The sequence below is a fragment of the Schistocerca cancellata genome, chromosome 9 (assembly GCF_023864275.1).
Source record: "Schistocerca cancellata isolate TAMUIC-IGC-003103 chromosome 9, iqSchCanc2.1, whole genome shotgun sequence".
In the NCBI taxonomy this organism is placed as follows: Eukaryota; Metazoa; Arthropoda; class Insecta; order Orthoptera; family Acrididae; genus Schistocerca; species Schistocerca cancellata.
In genome coordinates, this window is record NC_064634.1 from 479,048,534 (window position 1) to 479,074,271 (window position 25,738).

Below are 25,738 nucleotides of genomic sequence, written 5' to 3' on the forward strand. Positions count from 1 at the left end.
CTTTTTGAGATTTTACAAGCACATTCCACAGTTTTTACTCACAAAACAGGAACAATCAAGGGATTTCAATACCAATTTCGTGTTCGTGAGCATACTAAATTTTGTGTTAGACCTTACGTAATTCCGGCGCATTATAGGGACCGTGTTAGAACAGAAATACAATCTATGCTTGTCGAGGGCATTATTGAGCCTGCAGTAAGCTCATACAACAATCCGTTACATGTTGTTGAGAAGAAAAATGGATCGATCAGACTTGTCTTAGATTCGAGACAAATCAATACTATCATTATTCCTGAAACAGACAGGCCGCAGACGATGGAAGAACTTCTTCAAAATTTTAATGGTGTAAAAGTGTTATCTTCCATTGATCTCAGATCCAGCTTTTATCAGATCGAACTTCATCCAGAATGCAGAAAATACACAGCTTTCCTTTGTTTCGGCGTTTGTTATCAGTTTCGGAAACTTCCTTTTGGTTTGAACATTTCTTCAGCGGCATTCATTCGGGGGCTAAATTCCATATTACCTGAGTTCTTAAAACGTCACATCACTTTATATGTGGACGATATTCTAATAGCAGAAGCTTCATGGGAACAACATAACCGCATCCTCAACAGTTTGTTACGTATTTTTGCAGAATCTGGAATTACAGTTAACTTGGAAAAGTCAGAATTCGGTAGGTCAAAGGTGAAGTTTTTGGGACATATTATTTCTTCTGAAGGCATTCAGCCGGATCCAGAAAAGTTAGAAGCAATCAGAGCCATTCCAGTTCCATCCACAAAAAGACAAGTCCGCAGTTTTCTAGGTCTCGTAAATTTTTACCGTCGTTTTCTGAATATGCAAATTCTAGTTACACCAAAACTTTGTTCTCTCACTGGAAAAAATACTAGTTGGAACTGGGACGAACAAGCACAGTTGGAATTCAATTCTTTGAAAGAAGCGTTACTTCACGCGCCAATACTAGCTCATCCAGATCTGTCACAAGATTTCTGCCTTAGCACGGATTCTTCTAAAGTCGGTCTTGGTGCCCACTTATTTCAAGAAGCCATAGAAAATGACACTACTGTTCAGAAAACCATTGCTTTTGCTAGCCGAGTGCTAACAAAATCTGAAAAAAATTATTCCGTTACTGAATTAGAAGCTTTAGCTATCGTTTGGGCATTTAACAAATTCCGTTTCTTTCTTTCTGGTAAGCACGTAAAAGTATACAGTGATCATCGTGCATTACAATTTCTTATGTCTTCAAAATTAAATCATGATAGGTTAAAACGTTGGGCATTGTTTCTGCAAGAATTCCGCTTCACAATAGTCTACATTCCCGGCAAGGAGAACATTGTTGCGGACGCGCTGTCACGCGCACCGGCTGGGCTTGAGAAAAGTAACACAGAAGGCAACCTCGAGAAAAATTTCAGTATTCTTTACATTCAGAAAGTCGCCTTTGAAAACTTCATCACCACATCTTTAAAGGACATTGCTCATGAACAAGATAAAGATCCGATTTGGAAAGATATCAAAAGTAAATGGCATGAAAAGACACACAATCAGATTCGGCATTATTACCTGGTTAGAAACAACATACTCTTCAAACGCTGCACTGTTGATGACAAGCTATGGGTACTTTGCATTCCAGACGATTTTGTTAATAAGCTCATTTGGTACATTCATTTCAGCTACGCACATTTTGGCCCACGAAAATGTTATCATATTCTTCGAACGACTTGTTATTTTAACAATATGGAAAAGAGAATTCGAAGAGTCTTGTCTATTTGTAAACTTTGTCAAAAGGCGAAACCATCTACTGTCTCGCATCGTGCTCCGCTGTTTCCTATCATTCCTTCTAAATTAAAAGAATTTGCTGCTGTTGATCTTTTGGGACCCCTTGTCAGAACATCGAATGGATTTTCGTACGTTCTAGTCGCTGTTGAACTTACTTCAAAATTTGTTTCTTTCACTCCGTTACGTAAAGCCACTGGACGGTCTGTATCCAACGCCTTTGTTAAAAATTTCTTACGTGAAGTTGGACACGTTAGTAAAGTCATTTCAGATAACGGACCACAATTCAGATCTGCTGTTTGGTCACGCATGCTTCGGAACCATAAAATCAAACCTGTTTTTATTTCATTGTATTCACCACATTGTAACCCGTCTGAACGGATTATGAAAGAAATCAATAAGCTTTGCAGACTTTATTGTCACAGAAAGCATCAGCATTGGGACAGATATTTACACTTATTTCAAAATGTGCTGAATGAAATGCCTCATGATTCCACTGCTTTACCACCTACTCTTGTACTGAAGAATGTAGAACCTCCGAACAGAATCAGAGAGCTTGTACCTTTCCCGAATACACGTAAACTTCGCCACAAAGACATAATTGATTTGGCTCTTAAAAATATAAAATCTGCAGCAGACAAAAGGAGAAAACTACACGGTAAAGCAAATGCAAAGAAATTATATATTGGTCAGAAAGTTCTCATTAAAGCTCATTCATTGTCACATAAGAAGAAACACTTGAGTCACAAATTCTTTCTAGTTTACAATGGACCTTACAGAATCCGACGTATACCACATGATAATTGCGTTGAAGTTGAAACTCTGCGTACTAGGAAGAGTAAAGGTTTACACCACATTTCTCATGTAAAACCATTTATTGACAGATAATCTGCTTTTTAACTTAGTCTTTGCAATTTTCACTTCACGCTACTTGTACAATTTGTCACACTGAGAAACTGTTAACATGCAACATTTTGGTTTGCTTACGAGTGGATTCTGGATTTGAGGTGCTTTATGTGAAATGCCAGATGACACAGTGGTTAGTTTATGTGACAGCTACACGATTATATCACGATGTTACTAATGAGTGACAATTTACAATGTCGCTTTTGCGGTGTATCTGTTTTATATCTGCACAGTTTTTTCTGAATTCTTCTATAAAGTGAGACATGTTTTAGTGGTGACCTTTGTGCTATTGCTACAAGGAGACAGCCTTTTCGTAGGACAACAATACGTTACAGCACAGTACGTTCTTCACCACGACAATAAGCGTAATAACTAAGAAATCTATACGCAAAGCATTTCACTTTTGTGTATCATGAGGTAAGTACATTGACTTCTGCAGAACTTAGCTTTCGGAGGACAATAACTACGACACTTCCCAGAGATTATCTTAGAGCAAGACGCACATTTAGCGCTACTGGACACGTATTTGAGTGATTAATTTTGTACTTAAGACATTTATTTTTAGAGATTTTTGAATTACAAAGAAAGTTTTTCGTGACACATTTCATTTCATTGCTGTAAGCTGTAATACCTGAGGATACAATTACAATAAACCTCAGGGGGGTACACGCCTACTTTGTGTACCATGTGTTTGGCAAGCACAAGGAGCCCTAGCTAATATGGTATTTGCTTATACAATTTAACACATCGGTACCATATTTCTCTAACACATAAATTACACAGCTATCTGATCATTTAACAGAGAAACAAACATTTTTTTTCTACGTCAGTGACACATGTTTACGCAATTACAGAGTTGGATTACTTCACACTTAAGAAATTGTACTTTGTCTGTACCTTTTGCACTGTTCATATTTTTTTGGTACCATTGTGATACTATGAGAGCTTTGAATGATGTATTTTGGTATGAGATCATAATTTTTAAAGTACGTTTGAGGTAGATGACACTACCGAAATGAGCAGAGAATTTTCTTTAGGTTTTGAAATCATTGGAGGAAGCTATGACGTTTTTGACATTTGACTGAGGTGTTATGATGTTATTTTTACGACGACGATGTGTATTATGCTGTTGAGGTATGTTTATGTCAATAAAATTCTTGACCTGTGAAATGTTTTTATATGAGACTGTCACTGTAGTGGAAACTGCTGTCGTAAATATTTCCATAAGAATGTTAAGTGACCACCTGCATGTGCGTCGTGGGCACACAGCTGTGTCAGACACCTGGAGAACAAGCCATTAGTTTGAGTGCCTCGTTAGAAGCACAGGTAGAAAAAAAACAGAAAGGGAAGGCCATTGTACGCGCTACTGAAAGCATACTGTGGAGCTCGTAATTTATGATATTTATTGAAATGCCTAATGAAACGATGCGAAACATTTCACAGCTATTGTCTTGCTAGTTGAGAAAAATGCCATATGGCTTGCTTTATGTATTTATTTACATATTTTGTTTAATATCAAGTTTCTAGCTGCACTGCAGCATTGGTTAAAATAAAATTTAATATATGTACTAATATAAATATTTTATGCCTACAGATCCAGTAAATAATTTTATGATCTATCCAAAAAAAATGAGGGAGCACAAAAAGACATTTCCCTTCACAGGAATTGCATAAATTATTTTTTATGATTTGGTAACTTATCTACTAGCGTAAGTTTTTGTGATGCATCACTCTAATGTTAAGATGTGACATAGGTATTAGACATGGCCATTTTAGTGTAATATTTTTTCTGCTTGCGCTATGTCATGTTTAGGTATAAGTTGCTGCTGTTTGCCAGGCATAGTGTTATTGAATTTGACTTTTGCTAATTTCTTAATGCTGCTTGCTTTGCAAATCTGCGTTTTTTTTCATTGCTGTTTATATTAACTGTGTTTTGTGATGCTGCATTGCCTCGTCCCTTGGTATATATCTGAGCTCAGTAGATTTAAGTTAGCTTAAGAGGGGGTAGACTATATAAGAAACTGACTATGGAGAATAGGTAAAGAATGCAATGCGAAGTGATATGAAAAAGATTGGGCCCAAATGAGTATTGTACAATCAGAAATAATATGAATAGAATACAGGAAGGAGGTATAGATAGGACCTTTTGGGAATAATGATGAATGAAGGGAGATCTCCGAGAAGTAAAGAAAGTTTTGAAAATACTGCAGTAAAACAAACCCTGTCCTTTCCTTTTGTGTTATCCCACTATGTGTTTGGGTACCCTTGTGTATTTGTGTTTTTCCTGTCTTTATGTGTTTAGCTGATGACAGCTATGTTGTAGAATTTTTCTAATACTCTGTTATTTACCTTGTAAAGATGTTTAGACATTATTTATTCTGTTTTAATGCTCATGTGTGAAGTTGAATTTTTAAAAGTGATTCTGATCTTTTATTTTTGTACTCATGTCATAATTTCAGTAACACTGATGTATATGTTTATTTCTAATCTTTTGTAAAGCCTGTACTACAAATGTTATCTGTATTGTTATGTTTTTTAATTATGTATTTTGTACCTTTGTCATTGTATTCTTATGTTATAAAATTGTAATTGACACCAGTTCATCATATTATTAACTTGTAAGCATTCATTTCACTGCACACATTCTGTTGGTCATAGTATATGGACAATATGTGAGAAGTAGGGACTGTTAGTGTTTGCACGTGTGTTACTAATTCAGCAAGGGACTGGATAACAGCATTGCTGGTTCTAAGGACAATTCCCAAAAACTTTGTGAGTGCACAAGTGGTGGTTATGGACTTGCTCTATTATCCGCAAGACTCTTCAATGGTGATTGTGCACCTGCACAGTCGCAACAGATGGCTGCTGGCCATCTCTACCAGGACTACAGTGGGTCTACACCTTTGCTGACTCACCAATACCACAATCTCTACAAGGACTACAGTGGGTCTGCACCTCTGGTGGCCCGCCAATACCAATACTCTCTACCAGGACTACAGTGGGTCTACACCTTTGCTGACTCACCAGTACCACAGTTTCTACAAGGACTGCAGTGGGTCTGCACCTCTGGTGGCCCACCAATACCATACTCTCTACCAGGACTGCAGTTGGTCTGCTCTGTGATGACCTATCTACCAATATTCGTCAGAACTTCGAATGACTCTGCTGTGGGTTTGCTCCATTGTGGCCCATTACCTGTCAGCATTTCAAGAGTCAGCACTGTCTTTCCGTTGGAAGGACAACACTACTTCTTCAAGACTGCATGGACATCCACTACTTCCGTGTGCATTGCCTTTTATTGCTCAGACTTTGATAAAAGAAATGGCAGTTTTACTGTGGTGAATGATCAGGACTGTCTTTATTGACTGTGAGAAAATTTTAGCTGTTGACCAACATTGTATTAATAAGTGTGTGCATTTGATATCTTTCTTACTGTAATTATGAAAAATTTTTTCAAATCTGTATTGGCCAGTGCCCAACACCATTTGTAAAATTTTTTGTGGGGAGCATGGGGGCTATGTAAGTAGGCTGTTTATGTTTTCTTTATGTAAGTTTGCTGTTTATGTTTTTTATTGGCAACGTTACATAGCACTCTGTATGAAAAATCACTGGCTGTGCTGTGTGCAGTATGTGGCTAGTTTGCATTGTTGTCTGCCATTGTTGTCATGAACTGCTATAGCTGGATGCGAACAGCGCGTAGCGCTGGGCAGTTGGAGGTGAGCCGCCAGCAGTGGTGGATGTGAGGAGAGAGATGGCGGAGTTTTGAAAAATGTCATGAACTGCTGTATATATTATGAATCTTGAGGTAAATACATTGTTTGTTCTCTATTAGAATCTTTCATTTGCTAAGACTATCAGTAGTTAGTGCCTTCCGTAGTTTGTATCTTTTATTTAGCTGGCAGTAGTGGCACTCGCTGTATTGCAGTAGTTCGAGCAACGAAGATTTTTGTGAGGTAAGTGATTTGTGAAAGGTATAGTTTAATGTTTGTCAGGGCCATTCTTTTGCAGGGATTTTTTGATAGTCAGATCGCGTTGCGCTAAAATTATTGTGTGCCAGGTTAAGCAAAGTCGTGTACAATTGTTCTAAGTGGACATTTCATATGTACAATTGTTCTAAGGGGACGTTTCAAATGTGACACCCCAAACGTCCAGAATTGCTACTGAGACGGTCCAGGAACACTCTTCTGAGTTTAAACACTTTTAGAGCAATCAGGGATGCCTTGCAACGTGCTATTCAGAAGAGATCTCCACCCCCTCCTACTCTTACGGATTTATGGACAGCCCTGCAGGATCCATGGTGTCAGTTCCCTCCAGCACTACTTCAGACATTAGTCGAGTCCATGCCAGATCCTGTTGCGGCACTTCTGCGTGCTCGCAGGGTCCCTACACGATGTTAAACAGGTATACCAGTTTCTTTGGCTCTTCAGTCTAAAATGGGGATGGATGAACCATATCGTCGGGTTCAGTTTGCAGAATGGTTAACACGAAATCTGGACGTTAACCGTCCTTTCCTGTGTGACCTATTTGTTATGGGCGAATCTAATTTCTGTCTGAACGGAAAATGATCACAGCCCTCACTCGGTAGGTACATAGAAGATCGTTGGCACATCTGAAGTGATGTTTTGGGTGGAATACGAGACTGTCGTAATGATGGGTCCTTCTCAGTTCAGGGTACAGTAAGAGCAGCCCACTAGGTGCATTTGTCAGCTGCTGTCTGAGCACGCGACATTTCCGCCTTTCTTTCAGCACGATGCCTCGGTGTCCAGTTTCGCCGAAGATGGCTGTGTCTTAGACATCTGTTGGCTACCATTTTTCCCGGATGTAAATCCATCAGATTTCTTTCTGTGGAGACGTGTGGAGGCAATATAAATGCGGCGAAGCTCAAAAAGTAACATGCCTCAGAGAGCGCCTTCTTGATGATTGTGCTCGCATTCCGGTACACGTGATAGTGAAAGTCCATGAGGAGTAGATGAATCCCATAACAAGAACCTTACAACGTGCTGGACAAAACTTAGCACATCACCAGCATTTGCCACGTTATGTACGAAATGCGATGAAACTCGCATGTAAGTCACCACTGTTCTTGTCTTGTAACTCGCAGCCTGTTAGATGTTTCGCAAGAGACCCACTAGATTCGAAAATTACAGTTTGCATCCAAGATAGCGTCTTCTTCATTCACCGCCGTGTTGGTAACCTAAGCTCATAGCTATAGCGACCACTGTAGTGACTGACAATTCGCAATTGTTCACGAACACAACTTTTATTTATGTACGTTTACAAGGTTGATGACTGAACCACAAAAGAGCCGGCCGGTGTGGCCGAGCGGTTCTAGGCGCTTCAGTCCGGAACCACGCGACTGCTACGGTCGCAGGCTAGAATCCTGCCTCGGGCATGGATGTGTGTGATGTCTTTAGGTTAGTTAGGTTTAAGTAGTTCTAAGTTCTAGAGGACTGATGACCTCAGATGTTAAATGACATAGTATTCAGAGCCATTTGAACCACAAAAGAAAGGTAACAATAACTATGCCAGTGAAAGTCTCCTAATTGAGATAAACAAAAGTTCATTTCTAATTTTCCACAAAGGTTCGTGGTAACACACACACACTAGTAAAAGTCCAATTCAGAGACGAAGGCGTAATCTTCAGCGGTCGAAGTCCACGAGGTCGGCAACCTGAGTGAACTGAACTTCGGGGCTGGTTCTAGCCCCTAAATAGCTGTCTCCAGCCAATCAGGTTTTGGCGTAGTGATACTTCATCTACATCTACATCTACATCTACATCCATACTCCGCAAGCCACCTGACGGTGTGTGGCGGAGGGTATCTTGAGTACCTCTATCGGTCCTCCCTTCTATTCCAGTCTCGTATTGTTCGTGGAAAGAAGGATTGTCGGTATGCCTCTGTGTGGGCTCTAATCTCTCTGATTTTATCCTCATGGTCTCTTCGCGAGATATACGTAGGAGGGAGCAATATACTGCTTGACTCTTCGGTGAAGGTATGTTCTCGAAACTTTGACAAAAGCCCGTACCGAGCTACTGAGCGTCTCTCCTGCAGAGTCCCTCACTGGAGCTTATCTATCATCTCCGTAACGCTCTCGCGATTACCAAACGATCCCGTAACGAAGCGCGCCGCTTTCCGCTGGATCCTCTCTATATCTTCTATCAACCCCATCTGGTACGGATCCCACACTGCTGAGCAGTATTCAAGCAGTGGGCGAACAAGCGTACTGTAACCTACTTCCTTTGTTTTAGGATTGCATTTCCTTAGGATTCTTCCAATGAATCTCAGTCTGGCATCTGCTTTACCGACGATCAACATTATATGATCATTCCATTTTAAATCACTCCTAATGCGTACTCCCAGATAATTTGTGGTATTAACTGCTTCCAGTTGCTGACCTGCTATTTTGTAGCTAAATGATAAAGGATCTATCTTTCTGTGTATTCGCAGCACATTACACTTGTCTACATTGAGATTCAATTGCCATTCCCTGCACCATGCGTCAATTCGCTGCAGATCCTCCAGGTGGCTCGAGATCCCCCTGCGGGAAGTAGTGATCGGAATGCCTGTTTCCATTATCTTGTATGTAAATAGCGGATGTTTACCATGGTGCTTTTAGTACGCCTTCGACATAGGCAACCCCATTCTCTGTGATGTAATATGGGTTGCCGGCCCTCAGGGGCTACCTTGGCTCCCGCATAACACCCACCTATTTAGAAAATCGAACAAGTGGGAGTAGAACTCGCCCTCTGAGCTTTCCGTGCCAACTTAATTACGTGTATTAATAATAACAATAATAATAATAATAATAATAATAATAATAATATCCCTGCCCCTATGAAATTCTCTCACACGCCATTCTGAAGCCTTTAGAAGCCCAACTCGCACATCAAATACGTGAATTCAAAGTCGCTCAACAGCCGAACAGATCTACAACCTCAAAACAACAATGAGATATTATTCTTTAAGGTCCAAACACTACGTGTCATCTTTGTGGACTTCAAGAAGACATACGTTTCCATAGACAGGGAGGTCTTGCTGAACATCCTAAACGAATTCGGAGTTGACCTTAAACTGTAGGCATTAATTACAGCTACCCTAACAGATACAAAATCCAAAGTTAAACTTCTCGGGTGTCTCTCGGATTCCTTTGATGTTAAAACAGGGGTCACGCAAGGTGATAGCCTGTCTCCAATGCTATTCAGCTGCGTGCTTGGAAAGATCATCAGAACCTGGTGCAAAAGATTAATGGAAGCAAACTATTGCCCGTTGCGAATTGGAACCAAATCGAAGGGGATCGAGGTAGACTGCTTGGCTTTTGCCGATGACATTGCCATTCTGTCAAACAACGTAGACAGCACTGGAATTCAATTCGAACTGTTAAAAGAAATTGCTGAACAAACTGGTCTGCAAATATCATTTGAGAAAACAGAAGTCATGACTAACATTAAAGACGTCCCACCAAAACTCCATACGAAATATGGCGTCATCGCCCGAGTAGACAAATTCAAGTACCTGGGTGAGATCGTCATGAAAAATTGACTGGACAAGAAAGCGCTTATGGAACGGATACACAAACTAGAAATAGCTTACCAAACATCCCGCATTTCCAGGACACTAAGATATGTCACTACGAAACAGTTTTGAAGCCAGTAGTTTTGTATGCAGCCCAAACCTCATCCCTAAACGCTGATAAAAGACTCCTCGAAGAACTGGAGAAAAAAAGTGCAAAATCATTAGAAAAATCCTAGGTTCCAAGTAGAAGAATCGTATCCATCAAAACGGACCCAACAAGGAAGTCTACAGTAAAATAGAAAGAATTACAGGCATCATCTGTAAAAGACGGGCACGATTTTATGGCCATCTCAAACGAATGGACGGAAATAGCTTAATCAAAAATAGATTTCTCTTTTTTGATTCAAAACCAAAAACTACGATGCCATGGTTTAAAAACACCTAAGAAGACCTCCATATGGTACATACCAAACCCGAAGATGCTTTTGACAGAGTATTTTTCCGAAAGGAGATAGTTACAAACGGAATGACCCGAGACGACCAACCGAAAAGAAGACACGGTGCCCTCTGTACAGAAGTGCGGAAGCAAGCCCGTTCACAACGAATGAGGGAAGTCTGAGCTCAGTGCTAAGTGCAACAAAACTTAACGTGGTCTTAGATTGCCCCAGCGAATGAATAAATAAATAGTAATAATTTAGTGTGGCTCAATGGCCTGGTGCAAGTGTATCTACCGGAAGCCTCTTTGGAGACGTGTTGGCCCCTAACCTGCCATAGTTATCCAACTGGGGAAAGGAGATGTACAGTTAGACGTGGAACCCGAACCACGTGTCGTTTCTGGCGAAACCTCACATGGTTGAGAGGTGGAGACCAGATTAAAATAATGACTGAAAAATCTCAGGTCCGCCAGGGGTTCGATTCCGCGACCTCTCGGTTTCCAGGCAACTCCTTCACCACCGCACTACCAGGCCCAACATGTGTGTAGACAGTTCAGTTATAGGTTTTGGAGAGTGCATTTACATCAGAATACGTGACATACGTAGCTGTATATTTTGACTGCAATGACTTTGAAGCTTACGTTTTCCACACCGTCAAGGGACTGTAGAGCATAGTATCTGACATAAATTCGAAACTGATACCTCCATCCGTCTATGAGAAAAAGGGTTCTTAGCAGCCAGACAGAAGATTAACAGACTGATCCGGTAACGGTTCCGTCTGTACCGATTGAGATTCGGAATCTTAAAAATGAAGCTCGAACTTGTTTAAAAGTTAATTGCTGCCCTCAGATCCTGAGCGCTAAAGTTCAGTGAACAGACACAGTTTGTCTCGGGTGAACTACCGCTGTAATGAGCTGAAAATAAGAAATCCCCGGGAAGATGGAAGTTACCAATATGAGAAGTCATAGCTGCGGCCTGGCGTTCGCACGTGCTTGTCATAAAATGCTCTGCCGTTACGAGTGCCGCTAGCAGAAATAGAGGACTTGTGCCTGTTCTTTTCGTCGTGCCTTTGTCCCTCATCGGCGCAGAGTCGGCGCGGCTTTAATTGGCGTCGATCGTTTACAGCAGTGGTTCCCAATCTTTCGGAGACCATTATCCATCACTGCAACCAGATATAAGCTAGTAATCCTGCACTCCTCCCACCATTGTGGAAGACTCTGCAGGAGAGACGCTCAGTAGCTCGGTACGGGCTTTTGTTAAAGTTTCGAGAACATACCTTCACCGAAGAGTCAAGCAGTATATTACTCCCTCCTACGTATATCTCGCGAAGAGACCATGAGGATAAAATCAGAGAGATTAGAGCCCACACAGAAGCATACCGACAATCCTTCTTTCCACGAACAATACGTGACTGGAATAGAAGGGAGAACCGATAGAGGTACTCAGTGTACCCTCCGCCACACACCGTCAGGTGGCTTGAGCGGTATGGATGTAGATGTAGATGTAGATTATGAACATTATCGCCTAACTTAATTTTAGAATAAAAAATAATTTTCTTTGGACGCTTTCATTTTTAAGATGACAGCAGATAAATTACATTTACTTTTTACAGGGCTTTATTACACCAAGGACTAATGTTTCAGCGAGACAATTGTTGCTGTTTATTTCTAAGAACATTTTTGAATAATAATGAAGCAATGTTCAGTTCATGACGAGTGTTACCTGTAACTTCTTCACAGAAAAGAAAACTGACTATCTACATTGTGGATTGACACTCGTTACAGAACAGTCTCCCTCTGCACCATTCCTCTTCCTAGCGACACCTCCCTCACCCATTACCTGCACACCCATTTAAAATCAACCAAAGTGAAACGTGTGAACTATTCATAGGCCTGCTGTTTGTACGTCACCTGACTGCTGGACCCTTTACTTCCCAACTGGCCGATTTTCCGTGATTTCCCTAAATCGTTTCAGGAAAATGCCGGGATGGTTCCCTTGAAAGGGCACGGCCGATTTCCTTCCCCATCCTTCCCTAACCTGAGCTTCCGCTCCGTCTCTAATGACCTCGTTGTCGACGGGACGTTAAACAACACTAACCTAACCCAACTGGCCGAAACTGGAAGACGTCAAGCTGTCATGTTTTGTGCCCCACCACCGCCACTATTATTATTATTACTATTATTATTATTATTATTATTATTGTTATTATTAATGGTAATACAGTGTATGTCCTACAACAGCTTAGTAGCCATTGCCTAGTTACTAGTGTGTTGTGCTGTCGATTGGTTCATTTATTTTTACGAAGGGAATAAGGTAGCAATTTATGGTCTATTGTGGCAACCACCTGCAAGTCAGACAATGTATTTTCATCAGATTTCTAAGCATATGTGACTTCCACGTCTCAATTATACGGTCATAGATGCAACGCACAGAGTATGTATGTAATTGGGGGGGGGGGGCTATGTGAAGAGGGTGTTGTTTGTACTTTCATTTCACAAGCTCTAATACGTATCACACTGTGTCACACATTAACGTTCGATTTTGAAACAAAAAATGCAATTATTGGCAATTCATGTAATTAGTGAAACTTCCTGGCAGATTAAAACTGTGTGCCGGACCTAGACTCGAACTCGGGACCTTTGCCTTTCGCGGGCAAGTTCTCTACCAGGTTAATCTGCCAGGAAGTTTCATATCAGCGCACACTCCGCTGCAGAGTGAAAATCTCATTCTGCATGTAATTAGTATTACAGTCTAAGGAAATAATGATAATATTGATTTTAAAAATAATTTAGCGTCTTTGTTGTTGTGGTCTTCAGTCCTGAGACTGGTTTGATGCAGCTCTCCATGCTACTCTATCCTGTGCAAGCTTCTTCATCTCCCAGTATCTACTGCAACCTACATCCTTCTGAATCTGCTTAGTGTATTCATCTCTTGGTCTCCCTCTACGATTTTTACCCTCCACACTGCCCTCCAATGCTAGATTTGTGATCCCTTGATGCCTCAAAACATGTCCTACCAACCGATCCCTTCTTCTAGTCAAGTTGTGCCACAAACTTCTCTTCTCCCCAATCCTATTCAATACCTCCTCATTAGTTACGTGATCTACCCACTTTATCTTCAACATTCTTCTGTAGCACCACATTTCGAAAGCTTCTATTCTCTTCTTGTCCAAACTAGTTATCGTCCATGTTTCACTTCCATACATGGCTACACTCCATACAAATACTTTCAGAAACGACTTCCTGACACTTAAATCTATACTCGATGTTAACAAGTTCCTCTTCTTGAGAAACGCTTTCCTTGCCATTGCCAGTCTACATTTTATATCCTCTCTACATCGACCATCATCGGTTATTTTACTCCCTAAATAGCAAAACTCCTTTACTACTTTAAGTGTCTCATTTCCTAATCTAATTCCCTCAGCATCACCCGACTTAATTTGACTACATTCCATTATCCTCGTTTTGCTTTTGTTGATGTTCATCTTATATCCTCCTTTCAAGACATTGTCCATTCCATTCAACTGCTCTTCCAAGTCCTTTGCTGTCTCTGACAGAATTACAATGTCATCGGCGAACCTCAACGTTTTTACTTCTTCTCCATGAATATTAATACCTACTGCGAATTTTTCTTTTGTTTCCTTTACTGCTTGCTCAATATACAGATTGAATAACTTCGGGGAGAGGCTACAACCCTGCCTTACTCCTTTCCCAACCACTGCTTCCCGTTCATGCCCCTCGACTCTTATAACTGCCATCTGGTTTCTGTACAAACTGTAAATAGCCTTTCGCTCCCTGTATTTCACCCCTGCCACCTTCAGAATTTGAAAGAGAGTATTCCAGTTAACGTTGTCAAAAGCTTTCTCTAAGTCTACAAATGCAAGAAGCGTCTTTACCAAAACACAATTCAGCGCTATTGTTTTTGCCACTCAGGAAATTACGAGGGTCGTTGCGAAAGTAATGACTCCTATTTTTATTCATGCAAACTACAGGAGATACATAATTCACAATAGCACAGCTAAATAGAGCAGTACTCCGCCTACATACTGTCATTTTTCCACCTAGCCACCACCATTCGTTACGCACTTTTGCCAACGATGAAGCAGAGCTTGCATGCCGCGCTTGTAAAAATCGGAGCCAGCTGAGGCTGACCACTTACTTACTGCTTTGGCAACAGCATCCGCGTCTTGAAAATGTTCACCACGTAGTCCATCTTCCAGAGGCCCCAAGATGTGGAAGTCTGAAGGCGCTAAATCGAAACTGTACGGTGGATGTGGTAAGGCAGTGCAGCCGAACTGTGCAATGAGCTGCGTGGTCGGAAAACTGGTGTTGGGCCGGTCGTTATCATGTCGCAGGTGAAAGCTCGTCATCTTCTCTGGTCCTACCCTGGAAATTCTGGCTTTCAGCTTTAGTCAGTGTCGTCTTGTAGCTTGCTGAATTGACGGATTCTCCAGACTCCAGGACATCCGAAAGACTGTGCACATCACTTTGCCAGCAGACAGCTGTGTCTTGAATTTCTTCTTGGCGGAGAATTCGCATGTCGCCATTCCATGGACTGTCTTTTGGATTCCAGCTCGTAGTGGGGACACCACGTCTCATCTTCGGTGACGGTGGTGTTCAGAAAGTTGTCACCTTGAGCCTCATATTGGTCCAGCAGGTCCCGACAAATTTCCATTCTATGAGTTTTTTGTTCTGCTGGAAGCTTCCGCGGCGCCCATATCGCACAGACTATGCGATAACCAAGGTGGCCCAACGTTGTTTCCAAGGCATTGCAGCCGACTTTCAGCTGTGCACACAGTTCTCTGGTCGTTATGCGCCGATCAGCACGGATGAGTTAATCAAGACGCTCATCGCTGCGAGGCATGATAGCTGTGCAGGATCGACCGGGCCATGGCTTGTCATGCGCACCCTTTTCACCGCATCGAAAATGCCGCACCCACCGACGCACATAGCTCACGCCTACTGCATCGTCTCCATAGACCTCTAGCAAGCGTCGAGCATTTCAATCGGCGCAATTTCTTCAGCAGTGAGGAATTCAATCTCACATCGCTTATCGCTGTTCTACAGGGTGAAAAGTACACTCCTGGAAATGGAAAAAAGAACACATTGACACCGGTGTGTCAGACCCACCATACTTGCTCCGGACACTGCGAGAGGGCTGTACAAGCAATGATCACACGCACGGCACAGCGGATACACCAGGAACCGCGGTGTTGGCCGTCGAATGGCGCTAGCTGCGCAGCATTTGTGCACCGCCGCCGTCAGTGTCAGCTAGTTTGCCGTGGCATACGGAGCTCCATCGCAGTCTTTAACACTGGTAGCATGCCGCGACAGCGTGGACGTGAACCGTATGTGCAGTTGACGGACTTTGAGCGAGGGCGTATAGTGGGCATGCGAGAGGCCGGGTGGACGTACCGCCAAATTGCTCAACACGTGGGGCGTGAGGTCTCCACAGTACATCGATGTTGTCGCCAGTGGTCGGCGGAAGGTGCACGTGCCCGTCGACCTGGGACCGGACCGAAGCGACGCACGGATGCACGCCAAGACCGTAGGATCCTACGCAGTGCCGTAGGGGACCGCACCGCCACTTCCCAGCAAATTAGGGACACTGTTGCTCCTGGGGTATCGGCGAGGACCGTTCGCAACCGTCTCCATGAAGCTGGGCTACCGTCCCGCACACCGTTAGGCCGTCTTCCGCTCACGCCCCAACATCGTGCAGCCCGCCTCCAGTGGTGTCGCGACAGGCGTGAATGGAGGGACGAATGGAGACGTGTCGTCTTCAGCGATGAGAGTCGCTTCTGCCTTGGTGCCAATGATGGTCGTATGCGTGTTTGGCGCCGTGCAGGTGAGCGCCACAATCAGGACTGCATACGACCGAGGCACACAGGGCCAACACCCGGCATCATGGTGTGGGGAGCGATCTCCTACACTGGCCGTACACCACTGGTGATCGTCGAGGGGACACTGAATAGTGCACGGTACATCCAAACCGTCATCGAACCCATCGTTCTACCATTCCTAGACCGGCAAGGGAACTTGCTGTTCCAACAGGACAATGCACGTCCGCATGTATCCCGTGCCACCCAACGTGCTCTAGAAGGTGTAAGTCAACTACCCTGGCCAGCAAGATCTCCGGATCTGTCCCCCATTGAGCATGTTTGGGACTGGATGAAGCGTCGTCTCACGCGGTCTGCACGTCCAGCACGAACGCTGGTCCAACTGAGGCGCCAGGTGGAAATGGCATGGCAAGCCGTTCCACAGGACTACATCCAGCATCTCTACGATCGTCTCCATGGGAGAATAGCAGCCTGCATTGCTGCGAAAGGTGGATATACACTGTACTAGTGCCGACATTGTGCATGCTCTGTTGCCTGTGTCTATGTGCCTGTGGTTCTGTCAGTGTGATCATGTGATGTATCTGACGCCAGGAATGTGTCAATAAAGTTTCCCCTTCCTGGGACAATGAATTCACGGTGTTCTTATTTCAATTTCCAGGAGTGTATTTAAACCGACAAACTCCGGGAGGTTGTAGGGGACATCAAAACAAATATTTTTCCCTAATGTCATTTTTTCCTACGAGGATTATTTAAACCGGTGGAGGCCGTATTATGCTTTCAGTTGTCAGAGGCCGTATTACCATCTTCAGTTGTTAGAGGGCGTATTACGATCTTCAGTTGTAGGCAACTGCTGTCCACCAGTGTAGTAGTGCATTGTCTCTGTTTACTAATGGAGCGATACACCTGGAGTGAGTACACTGATATGGTTGGTGCGTACTACGTAGCGCACCACAACGGACGAGCTGCACAGCGGGTTTATCAACAACAATATCCTAATCGCCGTATCCCGCATCATACGACCTTTGCTGCTGTGTACCAACGTCTGCGTGAGACCGGGTCATTAGCAGATTATCTGGACAGGGACGCCGTCGCACGGTAAGAACGCTGCAATTTGAGGAAGCTCTCTTGCAGCATGTGGAGCGGGATCCTTCCATCAGCACTCTTGCAATTGCACGTAACATAGAGACGAATCAGACGAATGTAAGAACAGTCCTTCGAGAGCAATTGTTACGTCCATTTCACTTACAGCGTGTCCACAACCTGGAACCAGTTGATTATCCACCCAGAGCACAGTTTTCGCAGTGGTACCTGGAACAGTGTGAAATGCATCCTACATTTCCATCCTCTGTGTTGTTTACCGATGAAGCAACGTTCGGGCGTGATGGAGTCTTCAACATGCACAATTCGCATGTTTGGAGTGAGGATAACCCATATGCCACAGTGACTAGCGCTCATCAAGTGCGGTTCTTCGTTAAGGTATGGGTCGGTGTTGTTGGGGACTATTTAATTCGGCCGTGTCTGCTACCTAGGTCATTAAATGGGCAGGTACTATTACAATTTTCTCGCCAGGGCATTGCCAGAAATGCTGGAAGACATCCCGCTACCTACAAGATAAAGCATGTGGTTCCATCATGACAGGGCGCCGTCACATTTCAGTCGTAGTGTGCGTCGATTCCTGGACCGACGGTTCCCAGAAACGTGGATTGGCAGAGATGATCCTGTACCACGTCCTGCTCGATCCCCAGGTATGTCCCTTCTGGACTTTTTTGTGTGGGGAGAGATGCGCAACCTTGTTTACTCAACTCCTGTTGCATCAGAAGAGGATCTGATTGTGCGGATAGAAGCAGCAGCAGGAAAAATTCAGGATACGCCTGGGATTTTTGGCCATGTCAGACAGAACATGATCCGACGGTGTAACCTTTGTTTACGTGTCGATGGAGGCATTTTTGAAAATCTACTGTAATTGAAATTGGGTTGTGTTAATGTGTTACCTCTTGCTCATTAAAAAAAATGGAAAAGTGTTTGTTGGTTTAATTAATTTGCCGCCAGAGAAATCTTCCTCTACCGGTTTAAATACTCCTCATAGGAAAAAATGACATTAGGGAAAAATATTTGTTTTGATGTCCCCTACAACCTCCCAGTGTTTGTCGGTTTAAATATTTTTCACCCTGTATATGCGTGTCCATATCAGACTCCATATTGGAACATTCCTCTGCTTGCGCCACCTGTCGCAGAACAGCGGAACCACCTGCAAATGAAAGGGGCAGGTATAAACATTACCACTACAGCAGCGACATCTCGCGCGGACATCCAAAGTCACCACAGAGAAATAAAAGGCATTATTTTCGGAACGACTGTCGTACGTTTCACTCCCCAGGGGGAGATTAGCCCCAAGTTTGGAAATACTGGTTTAAAGGGTGACCGAATGCCCTTCCTGTCCATGCCGCAACGAAATGTGTGTACCCCAACTACCTGCGAGTAATTTTACCCGTGTGAAAGTTTGCGAACATTTTCTACGTGTTTCCGAATCGTGTAACTGAGGCGGGATTTGGGTACCAGCCCGCTGTTCACACAGTGGGACGTGCGAAGGCGCCAAGTAAGCGCATTCAGGCCGACCGCCGGCACACCGGCGCACGTTGTCAATCTGCCGCGCGGCTTCCATTCGGGGCGGCCCACCTCCCCGTCTCAGAAGCGGTGCTTTATCGCGCACGGCTATCCGGGCGGATAACGAAAGCAAAGAGCACTAAGTGCTAATTCAAAGGTATTAGAATTATATAAATACCTTCAGCTGCTAGCAGGCCTTGATATATATCAACGGGGACAGGTGAAAATGTGTGCCCCGACCGGGACTCGAAACCGGGATCTCCTGCTTACATGGCAGACACTCTATCCACTTGAGCCACCGAGGCCACAGAGGATAGCGCGACTGCAGGGACTATCTCACGCACGACTCCCGCGAGACCCACATTCTCACCTTGTATGTCAACACACTACATTCGTAATGTCGTAGTGTCCCTTATATCCATATAAGTATAAATCAAAGAGTAGAACTTCATCTCAGTCTCGCGCAGCAATTAATAAAACTGCACACTGCAATACATTACTGACAAGTAAATGAAAACAGTTTAATTTCCCTTCACTATGTAAAATTAAACAATAGTTTACTGAATTAAAATCTCAATATGTATTTCTTTGAATCATAATAGAGACACAGCGCTTCACAGAAATAACTTGCTAATAGCATCTGAAACAGTGTTAACCCTAGCATTGCAAAGGTGATTTTTCTTACATGTACACACATCAAAAAAAGTTCTGCATCACCCCGGTTCCCAGAACTCCTGAAGATAGACTTTGACTGTGAATATTCTATTACAGACACAGTCCCTTTCACGGTTCAGAGACGTCACTAAACCCACTCAAAGATGTAAACAACCATACATGAGCAGCGCCTATTAGACGAAGTGGATCCGACAACCGATCAGTTCCAGTCATTCCACCAGGAAGGAGGTACACGGCTCGTGTTCTCTGTAGTTCAACCATGCCTAGACGGTCAGTACCTCGGTCCGATCGCGTCAGCATTGTTACCTTGTGCCAGGATGGGCACTCAACAAGGGAAGTGACCAGGCGTCTCGGAGTGAACCAAAATGGTTCAAATGGCTCTGAGCACTATGGGACTTAATATCTGTGGTCATCAGTCCCCTAGAACTTAGAACTACTTAAACCTAACTAACCTAAGGAGAACACACACATCCATGCCCAAGGCAGGATTCGAACCTGCGACCGTAGCGGTCACGCGGTTCCAGACTGTAGCGCCTAGAACCGCACGGCCACACCGGCCGGCGGAGTGAACCAAAGCGATGTTATTCGGACATGGAGGAGATACAGAGAGGCAGGAACTGTCGACGACATGCCTCGCTCAGGCCTCCCAGGGGCTACCACTGCAGTGGATGACCGCTACCTACGAATTATGGCTCGGAGGAACCCTGACAGCAACGCTACCATGTTGAATAATGCTTTTCGTGCAGCCACCGGAAGTCGTGTTACGATTCAACCTGTGCGCAATAGGCTGCATGATGCGCAACTTCATTCCCGACGTCTATGGCAAGGTCCATCTTTGCAACCACGACACCATGCAGCGCGGTGCAGATGGGCCCAACAATATGCCGAATGGACCGCACACAATTGGCATCACGTTCTCTTCACCAGTAAGTCTCGCATATGTCTTCAACCAGACAATTGTCGGAGACGTGTTTGGACGCAACCCGGTCAGGTTGAACGCTTTAGACACACTGTCCAGCGAGTGCAGCGAGGTGGAGGTTCCCTGGTGTTTTGGGGTGGCGTTATGTGGGGCCGACGTACGCCGCTGGTTGTTATGGAAGGCTCCGTAACGGCTGTACGATACGTGAATGCCATCCTCCGACCGTTAGTGCAGCCACATCGGCAACATATTGACGAGGCATTCGTCTTCATGGATGACAATTCGCGCCCCCATCGTGCACATTTTTGTCAATGACTTCCTTCAGGACAGTGAAATCAAAAAATTGTTCAAATGGCTCTAAGAACTATGGGACTTAACATCTGAGGTCTTCAGTCCTCTAGACTTAGAACTACTGAAACCTAACTAACCTAAGGACATCACAGACATCCATGCTCGAGGCAGGATTCGAACCTGTGACCGTAGCAGCAGCGCGGTTCCGGACGGAAGCGTCTAGAACCGGATAGCGACATTGCTCGACTAGAGTGGTCAGCATGTTCTCCAGACATGGACCCTATCGAACATGCCTGGGATGGATTGTAAAGGGCTGTTTACGGACGACGTGACCCACCAACCACTCTGAGGGATCCACGCCGAAATCCGTTCCAGAGTGGGACAATCTGGACCAACAGTGCCTTGATGACGAATACGGGCATGCGTCAGTGCAAGGGACGTGCTACTGGGTATTAGAGATACCGGTGTGTACAGCAGTCTGGACCACCACCTCTGACGGTCTCGCTGTATGGTGGTACAACATGCAATGTGTTGTTTTCATGAGCCATAAAAAGGGCGGAAATGATGTTTATGTTGATCTCTATTCCAATTTTCTCTACAGGTTCCGGAACTCTCGGAACCGATCTGATGCAAAACTTTTCTTGGATGTGTGTATTATCAACGGGAGGCCTCTGAGGCCCAGAAAGAAAGTGGCAATTTAAGTTGTCATAATTCAAGTTTATGTACTTCCGATATCGTTGAGAACGTTTAGAACTGCTTAGACATTATGTTTGTATATTGACTAATAAAAAATTAAATGATAATCGGAACAAAATCAACAAATCATAACATTCACTTCGTTCATAATTGTGCTGTATTATAAAAGAACAACAGTTTAATTTCAGCCCACTCCATGAAGCAAAGAGAATTTACTGTCTCGTTGTGAAACACATTTTTTGACACGGCACAGTCTCCTTGCTGTGTTTTCCACAGGCGTTTTTGCGACACTGGGAGAAGGTAACAGTTGCCTTTCCCAATTTGTTGTAGTTGATCTTTGTAGAAGCAGCTTCTCGGCAACACGTTTCCTGTGTAGACTTCCATGCTGATCACACATGTAATCTCAGATTCAGACAGCATTCTGATACGAATGCCGTATTTTTCATGATTTTCTATTAGGAACACCTTGAAGGGGCAGGTGCCACAGAACAAAGGGAAAATCTCATCCACTGTGGTGTGTGGACCTGGAATGAAATACAATGGAAGCAATGAATTCAAGTTTTCAAAAATTTCCCTCGCTGGAGCAAACTTATCAGACTCACGACGAATTTCTCTTGTATTCTTATCATCAAACCTCAATATTATACTCAGTTCGAAAAACTGGGTCCCTGTCCATAGTACACTTGTTGACCCTGAAGCATAGACCATAAGTGCTAGACAGGTACCTTATTGTCATGATTTGAACCCACGATTAGTAGAAGTCCTATATAACAAAATAACTCATCTTCATCGGTGTGTTGAAATCGTAGTCGAGAGGCCTCTTCATTTGAGTGTAGTTTTCTTGAAGGTCTATAGCCTGTTTTGGAGACTGAGTTTCCCTTGTTGTCTTAGTCTCGTTGTTTCCACCGCCATATTTTGTACAGAAGGCCGTTATTGTCAGTCCACTTTTGACAATGAATTTATCACAGATAATATCATTAGCACCTGGTATCAGCCCCCGGTAGCAGCGTGGTCAGTGTGACAGGTTGTCAATCCTAGGGGTCCGGGTTCGATTCTCGGCTGGGTCGGAGATTTTCTCCGCTCAGGGACTGGGTGTTGTGTTGTCCTAATGATCCTCATTTCATCCCCATCGATGCGCAAGTCGCCGAAGTCAACCAGTTTCTCGCATATCGTCGTCCGCTTCACTTTCATCGAAATCTGATTCGTTCAAGTTTTCTTCAAGCACTCTTTCCATAGAGTTATCACGTAAACGTTGTCTATTCATGTTACTTGAACAACAGCATCAGAAACGGTGAAGATAAAAATGGTCGACTTCATAAAAATATGTTTGAAGGCAACAAATGGTTCAAATGGCTCTGAGCACTATGGGACTTAACTTCTGAGGTCATCAGTCCGCTAGAACTTAGAACTACTTAAGCCTAACTAACCTAAGACACTTCCTGGCAGATTAAAACTGTGTGCCCGACCGAGACTCGAACTCGGGACCTTTGCCTTTCGCGGGCAAGTGCTCTACCAACTGAGCTACCCAAGCAAGACTCACGCCCCGTCCTCACAGCTTTACTTCTGCCAGTACCTCCTCTCCTACCTTCCAAACTTTACAGAAGCTCTCCTGCAAACCTTGCAGAACTAGCACTCCTGAAAGAAAGGATATTGCGGAGACATGGCTTAGCCACAGCCTGGGGGATGTTTCCAGAATGAGATTTTCACTCTGCAGCGGAGTGTGCGCTGATATGAAACTTCCTGGCAGATTAAAACTGTGTGCCCGACCGAGACTCGAACTTGGTAGAGCACTTGCCCGCGAAATGCAAAGGCCCCGAGTTCGAGTCTCGGTCGGGCACACAGTTTTAATCTGCCAGGAAGTTTCATATCAGCGCACACTCCGCTGCAGAGTGAAAATCTCATTCTGGAAACACGCAGATTGTTTACAGTCCCTCAACTCGCCTCGCCCTAACCAACACACGGCCATCACTGGCATCGCGGGAGAATCCGCTTTCATGAGACAACACAACAGACTTCCATCCTGCTCTCCAATGAGCTGTTGTTTGACTCAACCGAAACCGCAAACGGAGATGGTTTGGGGTGAGTGGGATGCACACTGCAGGGCTACTGGCCCGGAGCTGTCCCTGAAGTAACCCATTTGCAACAGTTCGCTGTATCCTGTGATGCCAACTGCTGCTCAGTTGCTGCTGCACGTGCAGGACGATGCGCCAGAGACCCACCACGAACACGATGGTCGTCCCTCTCGATAACGCTGCGTGACCGCCCGGAGCCCGGTCTTCTAGCTACCTTGTATTCTCGTAACCTCCGCTGCCAACAGTCATGTACATTGGCTACGTGCCGAGTCTTTCTGCCGTGTCGAAGGAGGAACATGCAGCTTCTCGTAGCACAGTTAGACGACGTCGTTCAAACCCAGTGACGTGTTGATAATGGTATCTTTGTCGGCTTAAAGGTATTCTTGACTAACATCAACTCACCACGTCCAATCTCAAAAATAACTAACGCTCGCGACCGTCAGTTTGCAGTAGTGTTTTGGAGCATATACTGTATTCAAACATCATGAATCACCTCGAAGAGAACGATCTATTGATACGTAATCAGCACGGTTTCAGAAAACATCGTTCTTGTGCAACACAGCTAGCTCTTTATTCGCACGAAGTAATGGCCGCTATCGACAGGGGATCTCAAGTTGATTCCGTATTTCTAGATTTTCGGAAAGATTTTGACGCAGTTCCTCACAAGCGACTTCTAATCAAGCTGCGGGCCTGTGGGGTATCGTCTCAGTTGTGCGACTGGATTCGTAATTTCCTGTCAGGAAGGTCGCAGTAATAGACGAGAAATCATCGAGTAAAACTGAAGTGATATCAGGTGTTCCCCAGGGAAGCGTCCTGGGACCTCTGCTGTTTCTGATCTATATAAATGACCTGGGTGAGAATCTGAGCAGTTCTCTTAGGTTGTTCGCAGATGATGCTGTATTTTACCGTCTAGTAAGGTCATCCGAAGACCAGTATCAGTTGCAAAGCGATTTAGAAAAGATTGCTGTATGGTGTGGCAGGTGGCAGTTGACGCTAAATAACGAAAAGTGTGAGGTGATCCATACGAGTTCCAAAAGAAATCCGTTGGAATTCGATTACTCGATAAATAGTACAATTCTGAAGGGTGTCAGTTCAACTAAGAAGGCGAGCCAAAGGTTGCGTTTCATTGGCAGGACACTTAGAAGATGCAACAAGTCCACTAAAGAGACAGCTTACACGACACTCGTTCGTCCTCTGTTAGAATATTGCTGCGCGGTGTGGGATCCTTACCAGGTGGGATTGACGGAGGACATCGAAAGGGTGCGAAGAAGGGCAGCTCGTTTTGTATTATCACGTAATAGGGGAGAGAGTGTGGCAGATATGATACGCGAGTTGGGACGGAAGTCATTAAAGCAAAGACGTTTTTCGTCGCGGCGAGATCTATTTACGAAATTTCAGTCACCAGCTTTCTCTTCCGAATGCGAAAATATTTTGTTGAGCCCAACCTTCATAGGTGGGAGTGATCATCAAAATACAATAAGAGAAATCAGAGCTCGAACAGAAAGGTTTAGGTGTTCGTTTTTCCCGCGCGCTGTTCGGGAGTGGAATGGTAGAGAGATAGTATGATTGTGGTTCGATGAACCGTCTGCCAAGCACTTAAATGTGAATTGCAGAGTAATAATGTACATGTAGATGTAGATGTACTGCGCGTATTTAAACCGAACCTGATTTGCACCCTCATAGTGGCGCCAGTAGCGCCACCCTTATGCGACTGGCGCGAAATTTGAATGGACGTAGTATTTCAGGTGTACAAAAACGCCTACCACATTTCGTTTATGTCGCGAAACTCCTTCCTGGTGTCGCAATTTTTGTTTTCGTCATAGTGTACGAAGAAGAAGCAGCCCCTGTGGCTCACCCACGTTCGCAGCGGGCGCGCGGTCGGCGGCGTGAGGTCAGAACGGCAGCGCGCCGCGTCCCCATTACAAGGTGGGAGCCAGCTGTTACCTGCCGCCGCGGATGCCTGCCTCCGGCCGCCGCTGTTGCGCCACTTTGCAGCCACCGGCGGGCATCCGGCGCTGTCGACT

At 44.3% G+C, this 25,738-nt stretch overlaps 1 protein-coding gene and 1 non-coding gene across 2 annotated transcripts in view; one reads left to right on the forward strand and one right to left on the reverse strand.

Annotated features, from left to right (window-relative positions):
* The window catches only part of LOC126101508 (uncharacterized), a 341,063-nt gene that overhangs the window by 176,509 nt on the left and 138,816 nt on the right, over positions 1 to 25,738 (forward strand). The gene's annotated exons all lie outside the window — the stretch shown is intronic.
* Trnat-ugu (transfer RNA threonine (anticodon UGU)) lies at positions 19,293 to 19,366 on the reverse strand. Its single transcript has one exon. It is a non-coding gene; the product is annotated as a tRNA-Thr (tRNA).